The following is a 21519-nucleotide window of genomic DNA, read 5'->3' on the forward strand; positions in this document are numbered from 1 at the left end:
CAGGAAATCTATTTGTATGATCTCTATAATAGAAAACATCTGGCAGGAGGGAGTGAAAATATTGAAAACGTTGGCCACAATAACACCAGTACTCCCTCGAATAGACGAGAAGTACAGAGCCTCTGATGATTCACCTTCTTTTCTGATGAATTACACTATGCTGGATTCTGTCATTTTGCAGGCGGCGCAGAGGAGATCGAAAAATCTGGCTACCCCAATCTCAACTTCTCCGAGGAATGCAATTTGGACGTCATGGGTAAGTATTTTTCAACCATGACTTCTGTTACCATTCGGGCAGCCAACGCTCTGGCTGTCATTGGGCATTACGACTGACCGATGTGGTCGGATATGCCAGCCTTATTGGACCTCATCTATGAAGACAGGAAACAAAAGGTGAGAAAGATCCTTATAGAGGGTGAAAGAGCGGCCTCTGAGACCATTGACTGCTGTGGATAAAGCTAATACAGGTTTCTGACAACTGGCAAGCGCAGCAGTGTTGAGACGGCAGTGGTTTGAAGGCCACCACTTTCAGGCCGAAAGTTGAAACAAAAATCCTACACATCGCATTCAATGAAGATGCTTTATTTGGCATGCACTCAATGATGCGCTGCTCCTCATCAAAACTGACACAGCAAAATCCAATATAGAAAAATGCGCTTCAGTGGAGTGAAAAGACGCTGATTTCCCGCATAAAGAGGTTTTTATTGACTACAGCAATACCGGCAGACCTATCAGCCCTCTGGCTGCCTACTGTCAATCTGCGACAGCTGGTTTCTACTGTCAAGGGGCCTGCAAGAGAACACTGTATAAAGGGGTGGGACAACGGCAAGTGCAGTGATCGATGCTGGCTACCCGCTCCCCCGCCATCCATCCATCCGTCCAGTGGATGCGAAGATTTGCAATTTCTACCAGCAAAGGGAGATCATAATATCAGACCAATGGGTTTTGGATCTAATTGCTTTTGATCATACTCTGTAGTTCACCAGCAAACCTCCAACTACTCCACCCAAGGAAACCCATCCCCCCTCGTCTTCACTTATTGCACGAGAAAGTAAATATCGTGCTCCCACAAGGTGCAATCGAGGAAGTTCCACCACTTCAAAGGGGTCAGGGTTTCTACTCCCATTTTTTCTTAATGAAGATATCAGTGTAGACCAATGCTGGATCTCAAGAAACTCAAGTACTTGAAAAAACCTTCAGGACGGTAACCTTAGTCGAGATCCTGCATCGCCTCAACAAAGGAGACTTTGACCTCACTCGATCTAGAAGACTCGTACTTCCACATCCCCATCCATCGGAAACACCTAAAATTACTCAGGTTTACAGTAGCGGCTACCCACTATTAATTCAAGGTTCTTCCTTTCATCCTCAAGTCAGCACCCATAATATTTACAAGATGCCTCATATCAGTGGCAGCGGCCCTATGTTTTCAAGGTCAGCAAATATTCCCTTACTTGGACCAATTTCTACTGAAGGCACCAACAGCAGTTCAAGTGGCCAGAAACACAAAGGGTTGTCTCCTGCTAGTCAACAGATATGGGCTGACAGTGAACAGCAAAAAGTCTTTGTTTCTTCCCAGTCAGATAACACCATTTCTGGAAGCCAGGCGGGATACGATCCAATGCAAGGCCTTCCTATTGAATGAGCGACAGGCATGTCTATGGCAGCTTGCTGTGACTATCTCAAGAAGAAAGTCCATTTCAATGTGAGGGTTTAAGTCGCTCCTAGGGATGTGTTCATCCGCAATTGACCTAGTTCCCTTTAGCCAGGCTCAACATGAGACCTGCAGGAAGAACTTCAGAAACTGGCTGCAAACATCTGGATCCTTCGAAGACCCCGTTCTAATAACCCCGGCAATGCGATGGTGGTGTCACAGTCCACCCCTTTCCAAGGACCTCACCTTTTTGCCAGAAATACCAGACTACATACGGACAACAGATGCCTTAGTGGAAGGCTGTCGAGGACATTTACAGGATCTCTGAATTCAAGGCAAATGGTCCAGTTCTCAAAAACAGTCATATTAACAGTTTGGAGTTGAAGGCTATATTTCTCTTTTGACAGGCTTTTCTAAAGAGAGCAGGCGCCCCTATACTGGCCCATGCGGACAGTACGACCAATATGTTCTATATAAATAGGGAGGAACAAAATCTCACGCTTTCTTCGGAAGCGCAAGAACTATTGAGCTAGGCAACAGAGCATGGGATTTCTCTCAGAGCCGAGCATGTTCGAGGCCTACACAACATGCTACCAGATGCTGTCACCAGAGCTACAGACAATTGCTACGAATGGGAACTCCAACAATTCCAGCTGGACAGAGTGTTTGCACTATGGGGAAAGCCAGCGCTGGACCAGTTTGCCACAGACCACGCCAAATGCTGGTCCTGTGCCAGCAGATCCCCTCTCCCGTGCTCTAAGGGCAATGCCCTTTCGAGGCGATGGACCGGAATATATGCCTTCGCCTTTCCCCCATCCCGTTGATTTCACCTGAGTACTGACCAAAATGAAGGTGGAAAGATGTTGCCTGATTCTCATTGTGCCCAGGTGGCCCAGACAACATTGGTTCACGGAACTTCTTCATCTTTCAGAAGTCAGACCCATATGTCTGCAGATATCCCCCTCTCTTCTGACCAGGGGCTACGGACAAGTGTAACATCTGAATCTGGAGTCTCTAAACTTGCATGCATGGCTCCTGAGTTCCTGGAATTTAGGGACATGAACGTTTTGCCGAAATGTAAAGACATCCTTTCCAAATCTAGGGCGGGAAAGTACCAATAAAATGTACAAGATGAAATGGAAAAGGTTCTTTTTTTTGGTGCCAATGAAACGTCCATTTCAAGTATCCCCGCAACTTATTTTACCATATTTCCCCATCTTGGCAAAATCTAGTTTCGTTTTTGCCTCAGTTAAAGTGCATCTGGCCTCCATCTCTCGCTGTAGAAGACTTTCCATCGCCACCTCTTTGTGCCTCAAACCTGATCAAACAATTTATGAAGGGACTATTCGGTATCTTTCCTCCTGTGTGAGCACCTCCACCGGAGTGAATCCTCAATGTGGTCCTTGCACTACTCCCTAAAAAGGCCATTCGAACCCATTCATAAAGATGAATTGAAATTCCTAACCCGGAAAGTCCCTCTTCTGCTGGCCTTCATCTCAGCTGAAAGGGTAAGCGAAATCCAAGCGTTCATCATTAAGAACCCCTTTTTAATATTTAAAGAAGACACTGATTCTAAGAACTAATCCTACATTTATTCCTAAAGTGCTGTCACAATTCCACCTCAATGAGTCAGTTATACTCCAGTCCTTTTTTTCCACAACCATCAATGCCTGCAGAGCAAACACTGGATGTCAAACGTTGCCTTTAGTTCTACCTTTAGAGAATGAAGGACATTCGGAAAACTGCTTAATTACGAGTGGCCTGAGGCCAAGGCAGAGAAGGGGCTGCATAACAAAGGCCACTATTGCAAAGTGGATATAGGCTGCGATACAATTCTGTCATGTCAAATCTAACAAACCTTTGGAAAGGGCAGCAAAGGCTCACTCCACCAGAGCAGTTGCCACTTCAGCTGCCCTCTTTGCGGAAGTGACTGGAAAAAATCTGTTGTGCTGCAGCCTGGAGGACCACTCATACCTTAACGCAGCACTACTGCCTGGAGTCCACGCAGGATGCTGATACAACAGTGGGTCAGCAGTGCTTCACCATCTTGTCCATTAAGGTAAGCCTCTTTCTAATCCTTATTAGAGTCTTTTGTTCTCATGGTGAGTTCAAATGCTTACATGTTCTTAATGATGTACCACATAACTAGGTAATGTGTATTATAAGTTGTGCTGTTTTTCTTTCCTTGCTCCTCACTAATGCTTTGTATATGAAAATGCAAATATATATAAAGCGATAATTTAAATTTTCTTAGGATTATATTGTGTGCATTTCTTTTCTTGCATCCCCTAATCCAAAAAGTGATAAAACGTAGGCACAGCTATAGCCTTCAAGGTGCCTCTTATTACCTCAAACAATTGGTGTTTACTACGTTTCAGACCAACCAACCGCAACAGACAAGATAACATTTTATGAGACTGCTTGTGACTCTGATTCAGGCATGTGAATCTATGAAAGATACCCCAATACTGGATAAGGAAATAAGTTACTTACCTATAACAACGGTTATCCTGTATGGAATCTTTCATAGATTCACATGCACCCACCATCCTCCCTGTAGAAGCTGTTTCCATAATATTCAATAAGATACTCACTTATTACTTGTGCTGGGAAAAACTGAGGGAAATTGCCTCTGCTAGGAGACTTCTAGAGGGTGCTAATAGCTGATTGGCTGCATTCAACATTTGGTCCTTTGTTTTTTATTTAGAAAAAAGGACATAGGCTATGTTAAACATGGCTCAGGGCCATTATACCCTATGCTTGATTATTTTACCGTGGGACTCCCATCTCTGACAGGGAATGATTCAGGCATGTGAATCTATGAAAGATACCAGTACTGGATAACCGTAGTTGCAGGTAATTTTCGTCTGTACTAGTACAAAATAATCAGCAAAGTCGGCAGTCCTGCCAGATTTGCATTCACAATATCCTTATTGTGTCACCTGGTTCCACAAACTCAACTTGCAAAATCTACAACCTTTTCTTTCACATGTAGAAGTTACTCTGGACATAAGACAAAGTGTTTCATTTGGAGGAGAGTTTAATTTATTTGGCATAAATATCACATTTCATGTCTGAAAAGAAGCTGCCTGCCTGCTAGATTTCCCACCTGGAAAATGCATCTTTATCATCCTGAATGCAGGGATGCAATACATTTTTCTGAGCCCAATGGCTTTCCAGTTTCCTAGTCTGAGAAATGAATCTTTATTGTCTTTAATACAAGTTTTTATGGACTTTTATATAGTGCAAACTTGACTCGAAGGTATCTGGTATCAGAGCACTTTACATAGCACCGGTTGCGTTGCATGAGAACACTTTCATTTTTGTCAGGCATTGGGAGATTAAGTGATTTGCCCAGAATCACAGGATGTTCAGCGTTGTTGCAGAGACTCAAACCCAGTTCCCCAGATTTGAGGTCGACTGCCCTAGCCGTTAGGCCAACTCCTCTTGTGTTGTCATGAGTTAACAAGAAGTTAGACGCAAGCAGATCAGACTGCAAGGCACAAGAATATCTGCATGTTCCGGAAGCCAGCTGGAAGACGAAAAAGAGGGTTGTATCTATGCGTAAAGCGTTTTGATACACTGAGTATAATCTGGAATGTATGCCCTGACGAAATTTAAAAAAAACTGCAGAGATTGTAACTTCTAAAGAGTGGAAGGTGGCTGTAATTGAGCAAATTATCCAGAAAGTGAGGGGCTATCCCCCTTTATTCATTGTTGAGTTCATAACCCCAAAAGAAAACCGCCAAATAGGCGATGTGCGACGTAGCAAGATTACATTTGTAACCTAAATATGCAAAGGACAAGATGATGCAGTCAACACGCACCAGATGCGATATCAATTTGTCATCAGTCAGATGTCATTGACGTAAGAGAAAGCATCCGCATCTGTTGTGCAAAAGTGACCCAACACGAGCAGGAAACGCACCAGGGCTACTCTTATAGCCCATGGGCAATCTTGTAAATGTTTTGTGATTGCTGACCGCAGTAAATGCGGTCAAGTTGTGGCTCTCAGGAGCCAAATTGTGACAGTAAAATTCATTGGAGATGTCCAGAGTGGTTTTATACTATTTACGGACAATATTGTCTATTAACGTAGAGCTGCGGGCGATCTGTACGGCAAAGGTACGAACATGACTTCAAATTTCTGTAATCCAAAACTATGAAAACTATGCGATACGAACAGTCATGTTTCGATATCGGAAAAAGAGGATTATTCATGGATGACTCAGTTCAATTACATCCTGATATTCCAACTGGGCCAAAATGTCACAGACTGACTCTTTTGCCTCGCGTTTGATCGGCTATTGCGCCTGAGGCTATGGCATCAATCGCAAAGGGATCTTGTGCCGGTGAATCTCTATCCCAGCCCACCTGATAGCGATATACTGCCGGCGCTAGGGCTAAAGCCCATTCCGATGCATAAGCCTGTTTAGTCTCTTCTGAGACGTAACGTTAAAAACTCAAAAGTATCATGTCCTCACCTCGGGAAGAATCTAAAAGAAATGGAGGAGGCCAATCTACCTCCGCCAACAAAATGTCAAGACCAGGTAAGGTTATCTCAAAAGATACCCTTAATTGTACTTTGTATTTCACCTCCAATTTGGAGTACTATCTCATAAAGTCTATCAGGGGGGTGCAACTCGTGTATCGGCTGTTTCCACTGTAATGAATGTTAGTTGCTCTCGCCTCCAGACAAGGACGGAGAACCTCTCGTACTATGGTAATGTCCGGCGTGCTGTCGAGGAGGGTCACAGCCCATCTCCAATCGAGGAGCAGGGTTCTCACCATCTGAGGCATACTTCGCTTTTAGAGCGGCAACTTTATTCTTTTGAAACTGGGCACGATATGGCAGTTGTCCCTCCGGTTTAGCCTTTACGTCAAACTGGTGTGGCGGATCACGTCGTGTGTGATCTTGCCTCTTCTACGATCTTGACGCTCCCCTCCACTGGACTGTTGATCCGATGAGTCCTGCAAGGTATGAGGAGAACGAGGATCAGGAACCTGAAACTTCTCTCTTGCAACTTAAGCTGAGAGCTGTCTCGCAAATCCTACCTATGCTCGGAAGCATCAGGTGTCGGTGAACCAGCACGCAAACCAGGCTTCTGTTGTGGTGGTGGTGGTGGTGGTGATGGGGGTTTATTCTTGTTCTAATTCTTTTTAGGAAAGAATGGACAATCCTCCTTTTCGGTAGGGGGTTTATTCTGTGGCTGAGTGAAAGGTTTATTCCCTAAATTATTACGCCCTAATGCTTCTACTACTGCCTCAAGGTGCTGACTCACTTGCAAGCTAACCGCTTCTCCTTTTATATTGGCTAGAATCGTTTCAGAGACTATAGGGATTACCCCAACCAGTCTCATACACAACTCTAGGGTGGCCTCTGCCCCGTGCTCCTCTTGAACCTTCTTAAGAACTGTCGGAAGCACTGTCATGGAGGGGGTTCCAAAGCAGAGAGAATACAGCGCTGCAAACACATTTCCTCAAGTGGTGCAGTCAGCAAAATTGGGAATAAGACCTTTTGGTAAACTCATTGTAGGGATTCTATGCTTATCCAAAGGAGAAGCATTGGGGAAATACAGCTTCTAGTTGCTCAGATTGTTCAGCTAACCAGAATGGCAATTCATCTCTATTTTGAGGATGCTTTCCTATCATTGATTTGTTCATGATTGGGCTAATTACCATTACTTCATGTCGAGAGGAGGGGCCCCAGCCGGGTCCGCCTGGACCATGCGAGACACATATTGCATCACGATTCTGTGTATTTGAACTAATGAATCATGCAATTGACGCAGCTCTGCATGTGTAACGCCACGAATATTTGGGTGTGGTGCAAAACCTGCCAAAACGGGCCATGTGGCTCCGTCAACCGATAAAGGGCCTAAATGGACCATGGTAACAGGGTGAGGTAGGGTGCCATTAAACCAGATGGTGTGCTCCCAAGCTGACAACGGAACTTCAAGTGACTGATAGGATCTATAATCCTGGGGGAACTGCTGCATGTTCACATTCATGAAAGAAATTATCATTCCCGTTCACCCCTGGGAACTTAACTCAAGAATAAAATCCCTTGAAATGAAGAACAGCTTTTGCTTCAACCACAAAGATAATGTCTGCCCCCCGTTTGCCATAGTGTTGCAGGGATTCTGCACATACACAGAACTATGCGTAGGAATATGGGACCTCCGTGTGTAGGGGCTAAGCCTTCCCACCACCTTAGTACCTACGAACCCAGGACTGACTAGCTAGTGTCTCCCTCGCTCTCCTCACAAATGGAGGAACCAATGTTCAGAAACCCCAGAACACAACACTCCCGGATCTCTCAGGAATCGCGGTAACAAGACCCACCTTTTCGCTCACATTCTCAAACTTGTCCACAATAAGATTTGACCAACACGAAAATAGTTTAAAATATTTATTTTAACTAACATGCTCTAAAATGCAGTGTGAGCCAAAACCAGCAGCAAAATGCATAATATCAATACAGTTAGCATTGCAGCAAGGCCGTATATCATAAAGGGAGATGTCCTTTTAAAAAGACCGTGAATAAAGGACTATAAGGCCTAACCACCCTCCCCTTGGTAAGCAGAAGTATTATTATGTAATAGAAGATCTCTGGGCTTTGTCGGCAGACCCCATACCTCAGGCCATAGATCATATGTCAACATCACAGGTGTAGGTTGCTCTTCTACCTGGAAAGGTCCCTCTCCAAGTGTGTGTTACCTAAACATGCATCCTCATAATATCAAAGTACAATCCTCCAGCAGAAACAGCTGCATTGGTACGTTTTGTCTAAGTGCTAGGGCCTGAACAGAATAACGAGAGTCAGTGTTTATCGAACTTGCGCACAATGTTCAGACTAAACTCCAGGAACAGCACAGCAGAGAGTTCTCATGTGAAAGGCATAAACAAAGTTGTGCAAAAATAAAGACATGCAGTGTTGTGTGCAAAAGCAGCATCCTGGCTACCGGGCTCCTGCTAACTTAGAGGTAGACAATGACTCTAGCTACCACGTGACACTGCTGTATGTATTTTGTCAACTGGGTATCTTCACTAAAGTTCGACATCAAGAGTGCCTCTGGGAGCCAAGACTCCACTCTGCTGCTGATTTTTCCTCCCCACTACCCCATGGGCGCGGTTGGCTGCCGAATAAAGTATTTAAAAAAACAGACACCCAGATCCCCTGTCCTAAGTCAATTGGCACGGGTTCCAATCACCAAGTCGAAAGGGCCCCATTATGTGGCATCTGTCCTGGGACCAATGTTTCCCACATGGTGTATAATCCCAATGGTGACCCCTAAAAGCCTCCGGCCAATGGAGGCCCCCTTCCAGTTCTAAGATGAAGCTGTCCTCCGTGGCGGGAGCCAGGATTCTTGTACACCTGGGATGGTAAAAACCCCTACAAACCACTTGCTGCATACACAAAGAGCTGATAAGCTGCAAGGGCTCTGCATGGTGTTTAGTCAGTTGGAGGGTTCACCAGAGTGACCAAGTGTTCCAAAATTGTTGAGGCGGGACTGTTTGTCATCCGGCAGACTTCGGCAAAGGTTTTCTGGTCAAGCATACCAGCTCATTAGAAGATCCTAGCTACAAGCCAGGGGCAATAGGTCCAAATGCATCGGAAGCCAGCAGGATGTGGTCCGAGGCAGAGGGGGGGTACCTGGGTAAAGGAGGGGTCCCCAGTGCCGACTGCTGCTCCAGATAAGAGTAGGACACTGGATATGCTCACCCCCATATAAGGCAAAGTGACTAATAGACGACATAAGCCTGGCATACACTATCCAGAAAAAGTAGTAGGCCCGACCTCGGAAACCACACGAGGGCATAAGAAGGGGAAAATGAGGGCCACGGAACAATCTCTGACCCTCTCTGGCTCATGATAAAGGAGGTAGTAGATCATGCGAGACCTAGAGAAGTGCCCAAAACCCAACCAGCACAGCCCAAAGTTAGCCCAAGAAGAAGTCTCTAGAGAAAGGGCGGAGTCGAAGTATCTAGCTCCACAAGGGAGGGTTACACACCACATGCCGGGAACTGAGGGATGCACTCACACGCGTGATCTCTGGGCATGTCGCAACCATCAACAACACTCAGTAGCGACACGCCGCCTCATTGCACATGTAGGCTGGAAGACTCCACTCACACCAACGTCCCACCGTGTGCACAACAGGCAAGACACACTCTTAGGTAGCTAGTGGTGCCCCTACTGAAATAGGATGAGATCCATCCCTATGCTCATGAGACCACCTCATAAATAGTTTGCAACACTCCAAGTCTCCAGTTAGATATGGAGGAGGGGGCGGGGGTTCCGCGGCTCATAATAACAAAGATTAACGTGTCTAATACTTTCACTTAAATTTCCTCCTTTCATAAGAAACCCCAACAGGAGCTACCTTCTGGTGCCTCACTAAAAATCGCAACTAGTGGAGTGTGAAGAATACACCCTTAAGAAAAAAACAGGAACCCTAAAAAACATTAATTACGGCGCACATGTGATGTTTTGGAATTAACAAATGAACAGAGTTTTTATTCAAGCACAGAGTCTACAAGTGCACCACCACTCAACTGCTATATCAAACACCCTAGTACGGACAAGAAGTGTACAAGTCAAGACTTTGAACCAACACCGCAAACTTTTTGGTTGAACTGATACAGGAAACCACAGTTCCTGGGGACCACCGAAGCCTCTTTGGGGATCCATACCAAGAGCTGCAATGTCCAATTACAAATCATGTATTATTGTACCTCTATGTACCCTCTGTCTATGCATTGCTAAGGAGCTACCTAGCCAAATGCAGTCTGTTCAAAAATGGTCACAGCTGTAGCTTGGGGATCTCTCCCATGTCACCTACAATTACACTAATCCAAACACTAGCATCCCACATGCACTACACAGTGCCCTTTTCCACAACATGTGGTATCAGCACATGATTGCAGTGGGCTCCCAGACATCAGCCAGGTCATGTTGCATCTATTTGTCGATACATCATGCAGTTGCACCAACAGACTTTACTTATACCAAGAGGTAGCCCCTGAAAAAGCAAAATACCATCGTCACTTATAACTATGCAAAATTAGGGCCAAACTCCAACCCAGCAAAGTTGAGTTCCACAGTGTAGTAGTGATTCTGACCTGATGCAGAAACCAACCCAACTACTGTATACCTTTACACAGAGCCTGGTGAGATCCAAACCAAGGGTGCGCAGAAAAGGCACAATAGGGGAGAACACTGTTTGGCCCCAAGACTTCCCAGAAAAGAGATTCTTGGAGGTAGCACAACCCCCAACTTGGTGCACAAACACGTCCGCTCCCGCCTTAATTTGTGGTCCAAGGGTGGCCCTTTAGAGTATGTGGGGTAGTCTTCTTTCACAAAAAGTGGACTCCTGACATGGAATTCCTGTGTAGGGCCTTCAAGCTTGAGGATAAAAAAGGGAATGAGTTATATGGGTGTGGGTTAAATGAGAACATGACCACCCCATGTCAGAAAATCTGGGATACCGAGTAAGGTGGATACACTTAGCTAGAAGGGAAGGGGCAACCCCTTAATGAATGGAATCTTACAACGTATCCCTTGTGTTTTAGAGGTAAAGGAACACTTCCATTGGGCATAATTGAGAACTGGGGCACCATTATGAACATTCCGGGTATGCAATGGGACACCTCCATGCTGATTTCTACTGGCATTGTGGCGAGTTTGCCTATACTCAGCTTGTCCCCGGTTAGCGCATGCATTGCTCCCTGGTCACAATATGCACCCAACCGTTCCTGAAGAACTGTCAGATTTGTACGAGCACCCGTTAAGGAAGAAGACAACGTAGCAGCATCAAGCTTGTGAAAGAAACGGCATATTATTTTGGCTGGGCTCAATACAAGGACATTCCAGGGAAATTCAGACTTTTCACTGACATACAAGTTTTAGCAGGAGGGTCGATACTGTTCTTCGCTTGACAGACAGAAATCAGCACCCGCGGGTTGCCAATAACCAGGTGGGAAATGCTTAAAATGATGAACAGCACTTACCTTTTTCTTAATTCAATCAAGGAAAAACTGTGAGCAATCCGCCTCATGGTAATGCAGCATCAACATGTTTGGACTTGATGACCTCGATAGATGGAGGGAGGGGTGTGTGTAAAGATCCGTGCAGACTGCTCTGCACCTTCCTTCCAGGGAATGATGCAGACAATGGAGCATTGACACTTGCCATCTAAGCACTGCATCAATTATAAAGAGACATCCATGAAGAGGAAGGTGCGTCTGAGTAGGAGTGGTTTTTGAATTGGTTCTCCTGGCTCCCCTGTTGTGAACTCCACATCAACCATGACTCGCAAATACATAGTCAGGCAAGCCCTGAGACCTAAGTCTGAGGTTAGTGATTGATAGGTCACTGGTAGGGAGGCACATAGGTGGCAGACAAATGCACTAACAAAAAATCCCAGATCAGTCCCACAGATAGGCACAGCGACACCACCATGGTCCAGGGAAGATTAACACTAATAAAGCACACATGGGCAGAGGGTTATGCATGCTCCTAAAAACACCATAGAGTCAGATGCCACATGGGTTAGGAAAATATAGCCAATCAGGACACCACATGCAGTGATCACGTGCTCCCCATGCTGGATATCTGGCCACATTACCCACTGGCCACATTGTGTCCACACAAGATCGAGGCCCATCTGGATTATTTACTGAACAATTCATGTATGAATCGAAAGCCAGGAGCTCACATTTCTTACCGTACGGATCACAGGAACTGTTTATGGCATATAATGAACTGTATAAAAGAATCTCTCCGATCGACTGTAAATTGGGACTGTCCTCAGACCCTATGCCTGTAACTGATCTCTCTGTTGCAATATTTCATTAAACAAACTGTTCCTGTTTTTCATGCTCAATCAACAACATAATGACATAAATATCTGGGATCAATCCCTGCATAGCCAAATTGTGTGAGCCTAGCTCAGTACTGTACTTCACTGATAATCCTTTTTGTTCATTATCGAAAATGAAAGCACCTTCAAATATGTGAGTTCAGGATGTGCATTTAACTCTTGTGTTTGAGTTATTAGCCTATAATTTTGCTCCATCTGTAAAGGGAGTCTCCAACCTTTTCTGTGATAAGAGCTACCTATGATCAATGTAAATCATACTGAGCAACTGATATTATTAGTGTTGTGATGGTGCTCTCATCAGACAAGATTATCTCAGTAGCCACCCTATGCAAAATTACTATCTGTGATCACCTCTGTGCATCAGACAGTATAGCCAGCAGTAATGTGAACAAGCATTGACAAAGCCAGCCGGTCTTGCCTATGCGTAGGCTGTCTGGTTTTAGGTTTAAACCCATAATAACTGATAAAACCCCGCCACAAGGGAAATATCCCTCACCGGTCTAAACATATAAACACTGAAAAATAACCTGCACAAACTAAATGCCATTCACAGAAAGGAAAAAGGAGAGTTAAAGAATCATTGTTATTTCTTCCTGAAGGGGCCAATACAATGTAACTTTGTTATATAAGGTAGCAGTAGGAAAGTCTGGGCTAACATTCTGCTTGAGTTTTGTTGTTTGGGGATGTCACTAAAATATTGTTTCTGCTTCCTTTTTCAGTTTTGTGGTCTTTGGTCTAAAGGCACAGGGATTAGAAGCATGTTTTAGGTGTTTATGTATTGTACAAACTGCAGAGAATCAGGAAATATCGAAATCTTATTAGATTTTTTTGGGCGACGTTTGAGATTTTCACTGATAGGAAAAATGTAGGTTTCATAAGAATCTTTCCCAATATGTACTATCACATTTACCCACAGAGAATGTGTGAAAACCTTTGATACATCAGGCCCCTTTTCCAGTTTTTCAGTATTGATAGTAGGTGAATTGCCAAACACCCCAGGCTTTAAACATTAAATGCAAGGGATAGTGCCAGGTATATGTGAAAAGAGTTCAGTCACAAAGCATCTGGGATACTGGCAAGCAAGGTGTAAATATGTTGTTAGAGTGACATTTATACAATATAATGACTGAAACCGACCCACGTAAAATGTAACTTTATTTTAGTTATACGAGTAAGCCAAAAGATGCATATGTAGCTAAACAATGTCCAAAATTGTGTTTGAAAACAGATTGAATGGAGAAAGCAGCATGAGGACAGGAAATGGAGGAAGTGTCCTGCAACACATACCTCAATCGTTGCACAATCAGCAGATGGACTGTAGTTAAGTTGACTCTATTAATGCTTGGTCCGTGCTCCACAGAAAGAAAAGGAAGAGAGCACCTGGCACGCACTGGCCAATTAGGAGGTAGCAAAGAAAGGTGACAATGAGGCCAATGAATGGTAAGCAATGGGCGTGCTCTAAGTCCTTTATCGTAAACAATACCCCTCACAAGTGAAAGCACATGCTGTTGCAGGTGAAACCTAAAAAGGCTTTGTCAGGCTGGAATGCCTTTATGTATGTAATATGTAACACCATAGCTTGAATGCCTCTGGCACCAAGTTAAAACTAATGGCAACAAGAGTTCTCAATGCCACATCATGTATCACTCAAATGTTAGCTTAGAATATATTTTTAAAATGTAGCCATTTTTCTCCAAACATCAGCTTGTGAGTTCTGAAAATGCACACATTTTCGGCCTGATTACGCACTTTCTAATTTTGGTATACATATATTAATTCAGCCATGCTTCTTATTTAATGGGCTGGATTAGAAACAAGAGCTACTCACAAGTAGCTGGAGAGCAGTCAGTAACTTGAGAGCTACTCTTTGGAGAAGCCTGATCTATAATAATCTAGGCCACATTTAAGGTACACATTACAACTGGCCTGCCTCTTAGTTCATCAATAGCATCACCATCATTGCAGGACTGTTTCTTAGTGTATATTTAAAAACTCACTTATAATAAATACTTCTCAAAGCAGAGATGTGATCTATTGTACTAGGGTGAGGTGCTTCCTTTTTTTTTTTTAAAGTCCTCATTCGCCATTTGATAAATCCAGAGTATATTTGGTCTCCTCTGTGGCCCCAAACTGGCTGGCGCCACTATGAAGGCTCTGGTTTAAATGGAAGCGCTTTACACAGCGCCACTCGATTTCGGTCTGGCCCATTCTACTAACTGGTTGACCATCGGAACTGATCTGAGCAGTAATGTATTTCTATGTAGAGGCTTAATCATTGGACATATTTATCTTGAGTTTCATAAATTATCCAACCAAACTTTGCATGGTAATCAGAACTCTTTCTTTTTTTGCTCCTATTTATCATTATGGCTGTGTCTAATTTCATTACATGTTTAATAGAATGTATCCATTCTAAAAAAGTAGGGGGTAAAGATTTAATCCAATATTTACAAATTTCTCTCCAAGCTAATCTAATAAGATATAGACACAGCTTGTTTTTATCTAATGTTAATAGTTCATAATTTGAAAACAAACACAAAAATACCAGAGGAATGCTCACCTGTATGTCGAAACCAAATATTTCTGTCATACCTCTAATAACTGAGGCCCAAAAGTGATTTAACACTGGGCAACTTATAAACATGTGCTCGTCATCTGCTTTATCCCGCTGGCACTTTGGACAACCGGGAGCAGCTCCCTTCACAAACTTGGAAAGCTTGTAAGGAGACCAATAAACTCTGTGAAGAGAGAAGAGATGGTTTCTTCTTAAATTGGCAGCTTGTACTGTGGAGTATAATAAATCGTAAGATACTTGCCATAACGTTTCTGTGCTGGATCCCGGCAAGCATTCACCCCAGAGTTGTGTTGGAAGTATAAAATCTTCATCTGCCAATTCAATCAGAAGCCAGTAGAACTTTGTCACTTCTTTATTGTTCCGTTGATTGTTCCTTAATGCTGTCTCTAGATCATTTTTGTAGCCAACAGTGATGCTAATTGACTGGTACCAACTTTTTATTTGTATATATTTAAATTTGGAAAGTTGATTGTTCGTTATTTCCTTCAGATCTTCCCATGATATTATACTGCCTTCCAGAACGAGTTGGGCCCATGAGTTGATCCCCGCTGCTTTTAGTGGTGACGCTAATAGATCTTTAGTCCACTCAGGAGAACCTGGTGTATCCAATATAGGAGCCAACACGCTGTAATAACTAATCTTTAGAAGTTTCCTAATTTTATACCATGTGTTGGCTAAGTCGTTTAAAATCTTTATACAAACCTTCTTGAAGAATGTGGATTTGCAAATTTATATGAAAAAGCTTGATCTCCTTTTATGTCTTGCAGCATTTCCTTAAACATTTGTCCTATATCTGAGTTCTTTGGTTCCCGCATAAGCATGTTTCCTGCTTTTAGTAAGATTACCCATGCATAAAATATTAAATCCGGCGTACATAAGCCTTCCTTGTTCTTTTTCCGCCAAAGCTTTTTGTACGAAATTCTAATTCCTTTGGAAGCCCATATAAAATAATTTATTTTTGCCTGAATTTTCTTCAGTTCGACTTCTTTCAATGCCAATGGTATGTTTTGAAAAGAATAATAAGTTTTGGCAAAAGCATAATTTTTACCAGGGAAACTCCACCGCTTAATGTCAAAGGTAAGTAAGCCCAGTTTTTTAAAGAATCAGAGAGTTCTTTGTCATTCCTAGGCAAATTTGTATCAACTAATTCATTAATATTCTGAGTGATTCTGATACCTGGCTACATTATTTCTTTTTTTAATGAGCATGTGAAAGGGCGAACATCGATATTTCAGGCCATACATTCAGTTTTAGATTGATTTATCTCCTATCCCGAGAAACTTCCGGACTGCTCTGCTAGATTATATATGCAGGGGATGGCCTTTGCTAAATCAGATGTAAATATAATCATATCATCTGCATATAATGATACTTTTTTCCCCAATTTTTATATTTGAAAGGGAGTATATGCTCATGTCTTCTAATCCTCTTGGAGAGCGGTTCTATGTACAAATTAAAGAGCAAGGGCGAGAGAGGACATCTTTGCCTAGTCCCCCTTTGAACTGATACTGGTACTGGAGGAGATTATCAGTATTCTTGCTGTTTGTTTATGATAAATTGAAGAGATCGCTCTGCAAAAGTTTTTCCCCGGATTATGTTTATTTAGGATAAAAGTTAAATAGGCCCAGTTGACCCGATCGAAAGCCTTCGTAGCATCGAGCGTGATAATAGCCATTGGGATTTTATATAATATTGCCATATCTATGGCCTCTATTAAATTGTATGTTAGCTCTTGAATACATCTCCCTCGCACAAATCCCTTTTGGTCTTCATGTATTAGGTCGGTTATAATTCCATTCATTCTCTATGCTAAAATCTTACCAAAAATCTTGTAGTCAAGATTTAGCAGAGAAATCGGCCTATTCGAGTCACATTGTCTGGGCGTCTTAGATGGTTTCAGTATCAAGGCTACCATAGCTTCGTCCCATGAGGGAGGCATTCTCCCTCCCTTTTCGAAAATATGGGAGAATAATTTAACCATTGTGGGGATGACTCTTCAGGTCCTTGCCAGCTGGTTTACTTGGGCAGAAGCTTGAATATTAAAGAGCCACTTGGCTCATGCCCTCGCTCACCGAGACGTCTACCTGCAGCCATCATGAACGGCCTCCCAATGCCACCCGCAGCGGCGGGCATCGCCAGCCCAATAGAGGGCTTGCCCCCTCTGCCCAAAGGCCTCAGCGGCCTCCTCAACTCCAGCGGCGGCTCGTGATGCGAGGTCGAGGGCGTGTACAGCAAGAAGGCTCGTATTCAGGACAACCTGAGCTGCGCGAGCTTCTCCAGCGCTGCGGATGCCGTGCGACGCACCAGACGACCTCTGAACCTGGACGCGGCGCTGGCCATACTGCGCAAGGAGATGGTCGGCCTGCGTCAGCTTGACATGTCTCTTCTTTGCCAGCTGTGGTCTCTCTACGAATCCATCCAGGAGTACAAGGGTCTGTACTGTCATATAGCTACTGTTTATCTTTATAATGTATTAAGTTAGCATAGGCTTATTAAATGTTTAAATGCCATTTTTCCTTTTGCTGCTTCTGCACACGACACTTAATTGTTGATTTAGCTTTCAACCTAGTAGCCCGTTGTGGTTTACATGAGAATAATATGTTATTGCTCTGATATCAGCTTTGCTTAATAAACTATGTCTGTACAGAGAGTGCTGAAGCTTCAGGAATAACACGATACAGAATTGTTATGAGGTCTGATCGCCGCACCTTCATAGACATAACATAAGTGCAGCTTCTGCCAACTTTAGGCTTTAGGCGGGTTTTATATTGCTTTGCTTGGAGCACACATACACACTTGATGCTGTTCGCATGCAGAGAGAGCTGGTGTATGCTGATGTGATCTCTTCATTCTAGGATCTTGAGGTATGGGCCCGTCCTGTTAAAACCCAAAGAGACCTTCTTAGCTATTAATATAATATTGAGTTAGGGAGGGTGAGAAATAAGTGTTGTTAACCCTTATTCATTACAGCATGTTAACATGCTGTCACCGTTTGCTTTCTATGGACTAGTAACTATGCTGATAACATTGCTTCTGATTAATATGTTTCCTTGTATTATCTAAGATACTGCGTCTGAGAAAACGGCATTAGTAAATAAATATTTCAAATGTGCACGTGTCCTCATTTACTCCACGTTCTGGTTTGAAATGATTGTATAACGAAAGAGTGCTCATGTGTTCCACGTAACCTGAGGTATTGTAAGTTCATGTTCTGGTTTGTCTAAACATTGGGAGTTTGTTATGACCAATGAGACACTGTAGCTAGCTCGGTAAGGGGTTTGTTGGGTACTGAGGTGAGTTTTGGGTCACCCTAATTCGCCGAGGTTCCAATCCTCTGTGCACAGTTCTGTGGGAGAACAGAAACCCTGCTACATGGCGCCCAACGTTGGTGGTCTTATATCATGACACTCGAGTAGTATATCATTCAAACCTTAACCCCTTCACTATCGTTTCCGGAAAAACCTACCTATTTTTTTAAATAGGTCTTTTCAAGCTTGAATCTATCTAAAACGGTTTCTTTGAATTACTACCCAGTTGTGCTACAAAGTTTCCTTTGTTTTTCAGTAGTTCCGGTGTAATCATGGCGCAGGCTGTGAACATCCCGCAGCATAGTCGCATTGCGGTGCGCAACCATTTACAGACTTTCCAGGTCCCAGTGGATGGCTTAGCTGTGATTTTAGTGGTGTGTGCAGATCCAGCGTACCCTTTTGAACTATTTTATTCGTGGGTAACGTTTCCAGCGATAGACGCAAATTCTGGTGTGTTCCACACCTACACACCCTCACCTGGACCGGCTGAATATACACCGTACAGGGCACTGGAAATACCTATTGATCATTGGCAGCATCGCGTTTGGTTTGATGGCGCCCTACCCCACTCTTTATCCGCTGCGAGGTTGGGTCCGTTGTCCATTCCAGGCACAAATTGGCCTGCGTTGGGTGGATTCACCCCGCACCCGAATCACGGCGCTTGTCCCCTACCGGATATTCGCAGACTACATGTTGTTTCGATTGCCGTGATTCGTGCATTAGTGCAATACATAGGTCGACATCTCCCGGGTGGACCCCTGGGGGGTCCTGCTGTTCAGACGGAACATGGCTGTTTAAAGCTCAATTCGGTTATGGTAAATTCGGTTTTTGGTAAGCGCCCCGATGATAAAGATGAGTTTCCTTTCTGGCTTGCCGAGAAATTTGACCAACTGGAAGCTGTGTTTCCGAATTCTACTCCTGCTGATAAACATAGAATGTTGACGATTACTTTGCCTAAGGATTTAACTCCTGAACTTGTTGACTGTGAAAGCTGGGGGCAAACTTTTGCGGCTGTTTATGCGAGGTGTTTCGGCACCCCCATCTATGTCCGTACTGCCTACGATTGTTAAACGTGTTCAGGATGATCACGGACCGGAAGCAGCGGTTGAATTGGGTATGCGCCTGTGTGGTTCTTTTGAGATTGTTAGCGATCTCATACTCTCCAATATAAAGGGAGATGCGGTGAACTTTCAGGTGTCGAATGCTTTGGCTGCTCTACCAGATGCCGAAAAACCCCGACAGTTGGCGAAGATAGTTGTGGCCGCATATAAAACTATAGGTCGCACAAGTAAAGGTCTGAAGTATTTTGCTATCAAGGAGAATAAACAACCGCAAGGGCAGTCTGCTGAGGCAGATGTCCAGCCCAAGTCCAAAAAACAAAATTGGCCTAAGAAACAGAAACAGGGGAAGCAACAACAGCAGACTCAGGATTCGTATCCTGCGCCACAAGTTTCTGCGCCGACAGAGAGAGTGTATGACTTGCGCGATCGCGCGATGATTAAATCACCTGATCGATTTCAGATTTCTGATCAACGCTCTCCTCGTTCCTTTCAGGACTCATCGGCCCCGAAGACCGGTGGAGGAGGAGGCGGAAGGGGACGTGGTGGCCAACAAGGACGTGGCCAGCCCCGCCAGACAGACTGCGCAGGAAAGCAGGAGGATTCTACGCCAAAAAGACCGCGTTTGCGAAAAAGAAAGTCGCAGCCTTAACAGCGCATCGATATGCCACAGATAGTGAGAACACGGCTTCGGAATCTGACGTGGGCTCTGACCTTGCTGGACAGCGCGGCGGAGATTACCATAGTGAGAGAGGCGCTGCGTCCACTACTGAGGGTGACAGCGACTGATGTCTACGTTGTAATAGAGACAGCCGATACAAGACTGGCTCCCCCTGAAAGACTTTATGAAATTGTCCTGTTAATAGAAGGTGACATACAGCGTACCATCAAAGGGGTATTTTGGGAGAATCTTTCTTCTACGTATGATATTTTGCTTTCGGAGGCTGACTGGCCCCCACCTTTTGTGCTAGCGGCGCCGCGAGGGGAGGAGGTAATCCTCCCCAGTTTTGCGTACACTGTCTCGGAAGAGCATGCGCAGCATTTTGCAGAAGAATGGGCTCGGGCTCTCGCACCGGCTCTGTACCGTAACCAATGTGGTTGGGATAAATTGTCCCCGTGCCACGAGATTCCTTTGCGGTCTCAGCCGCAGCCTCAACCTCAATATCCCATGCGTCGTGAAGCCAAAGCTTCCGTCGCGGAAATCCTTGAACAATTGGAATATCAGGGTGTTGTTGAAACATGTGTGTCACCGATGAATAATCCTCTTTTTACTGTGACCAAGCCTGACGGATCGTATCGTTTGGTATTGGATTACCGGCATTTGAACTCGCATTGCCGTAACTGTGCTGTACAGAATACTCACGGCTCTGCCCTAGTGGATAGTCTAGTGCGTAAGCGTTTTAAAACAACGCTTGACATATCCAACGGTTTCTATGCCCACAGATTATATAGCTTTAGCTCCCAATGGACCAGTTTTACATGCGCTGGGGTCCAAAAACAATTCCGGCGACTCCCAATGAGCTATAAGAATAGTCCTGGTATATTTACCGCCCGCATAGTCTCTCTTTTGGAGAGGATCGACCCAGATGCTTGCTCGTATGTGGATGACATATATCTCACAGACGACGAAATTTGGGAGCATCTGTGTCGTGTAAATTCGATTATTTGTAACTTTGCAGACATGGGTTACAAATTTAACTTTGCAAAATCGCACATTGCTGAGTACACAGTGTTGTTCCTGGGCTATGAGCTCAACAATGAAGGTAGAGGTTTGGCTCCTCACTTCTTGGAGAAATGCGCACAGTTGCGCGCTCCTACAACACTGAAAAAATTACAGTCTTTACTGGGCTTTTTAAATTTCGGGAGGACATACATTCCGGAATATGCCCAGCGTATCAAGCCTTTGTATGCTTTGATACAACCAACTTTTTCCAAATCATGCTGGCTACCTGAGCACTCAGCCATCTTGCAGTCCCTGCAGGCTGATCTGCTCGCTTCTAAATTCCTACTGACTCGTGATAACCATACCAACCTGGTG

The 21519-nt window shown here is 44.1% G+C and overlaps 1 pseudogene; it reads left to right on the top strand.

The window, feature by feature from the left end:
• The first annotated feature begins 17210 nt into the window (after positions 1 to 17210).
• The window catches only part of LOC144791526 (leucine repeat adapter protein 25-like), a 28434-nt pseudogene continuing 24125 nt past the window's right edge, over positions 17211 to 21519 (top strand).

This window comes from Lissotriton helveticus, chromosome 11, assembly GCF_964261635.1.
Source record: "Lissotriton helveticus chromosome 11, aLisHel1.1, whole genome shotgun sequence".
Classification (NCBI taxonomy): Eukaryota; Metazoa; Chordata; class Amphibia; order Caudata; family Salamandridae; genus Lissotriton; species Lissotriton helveticus.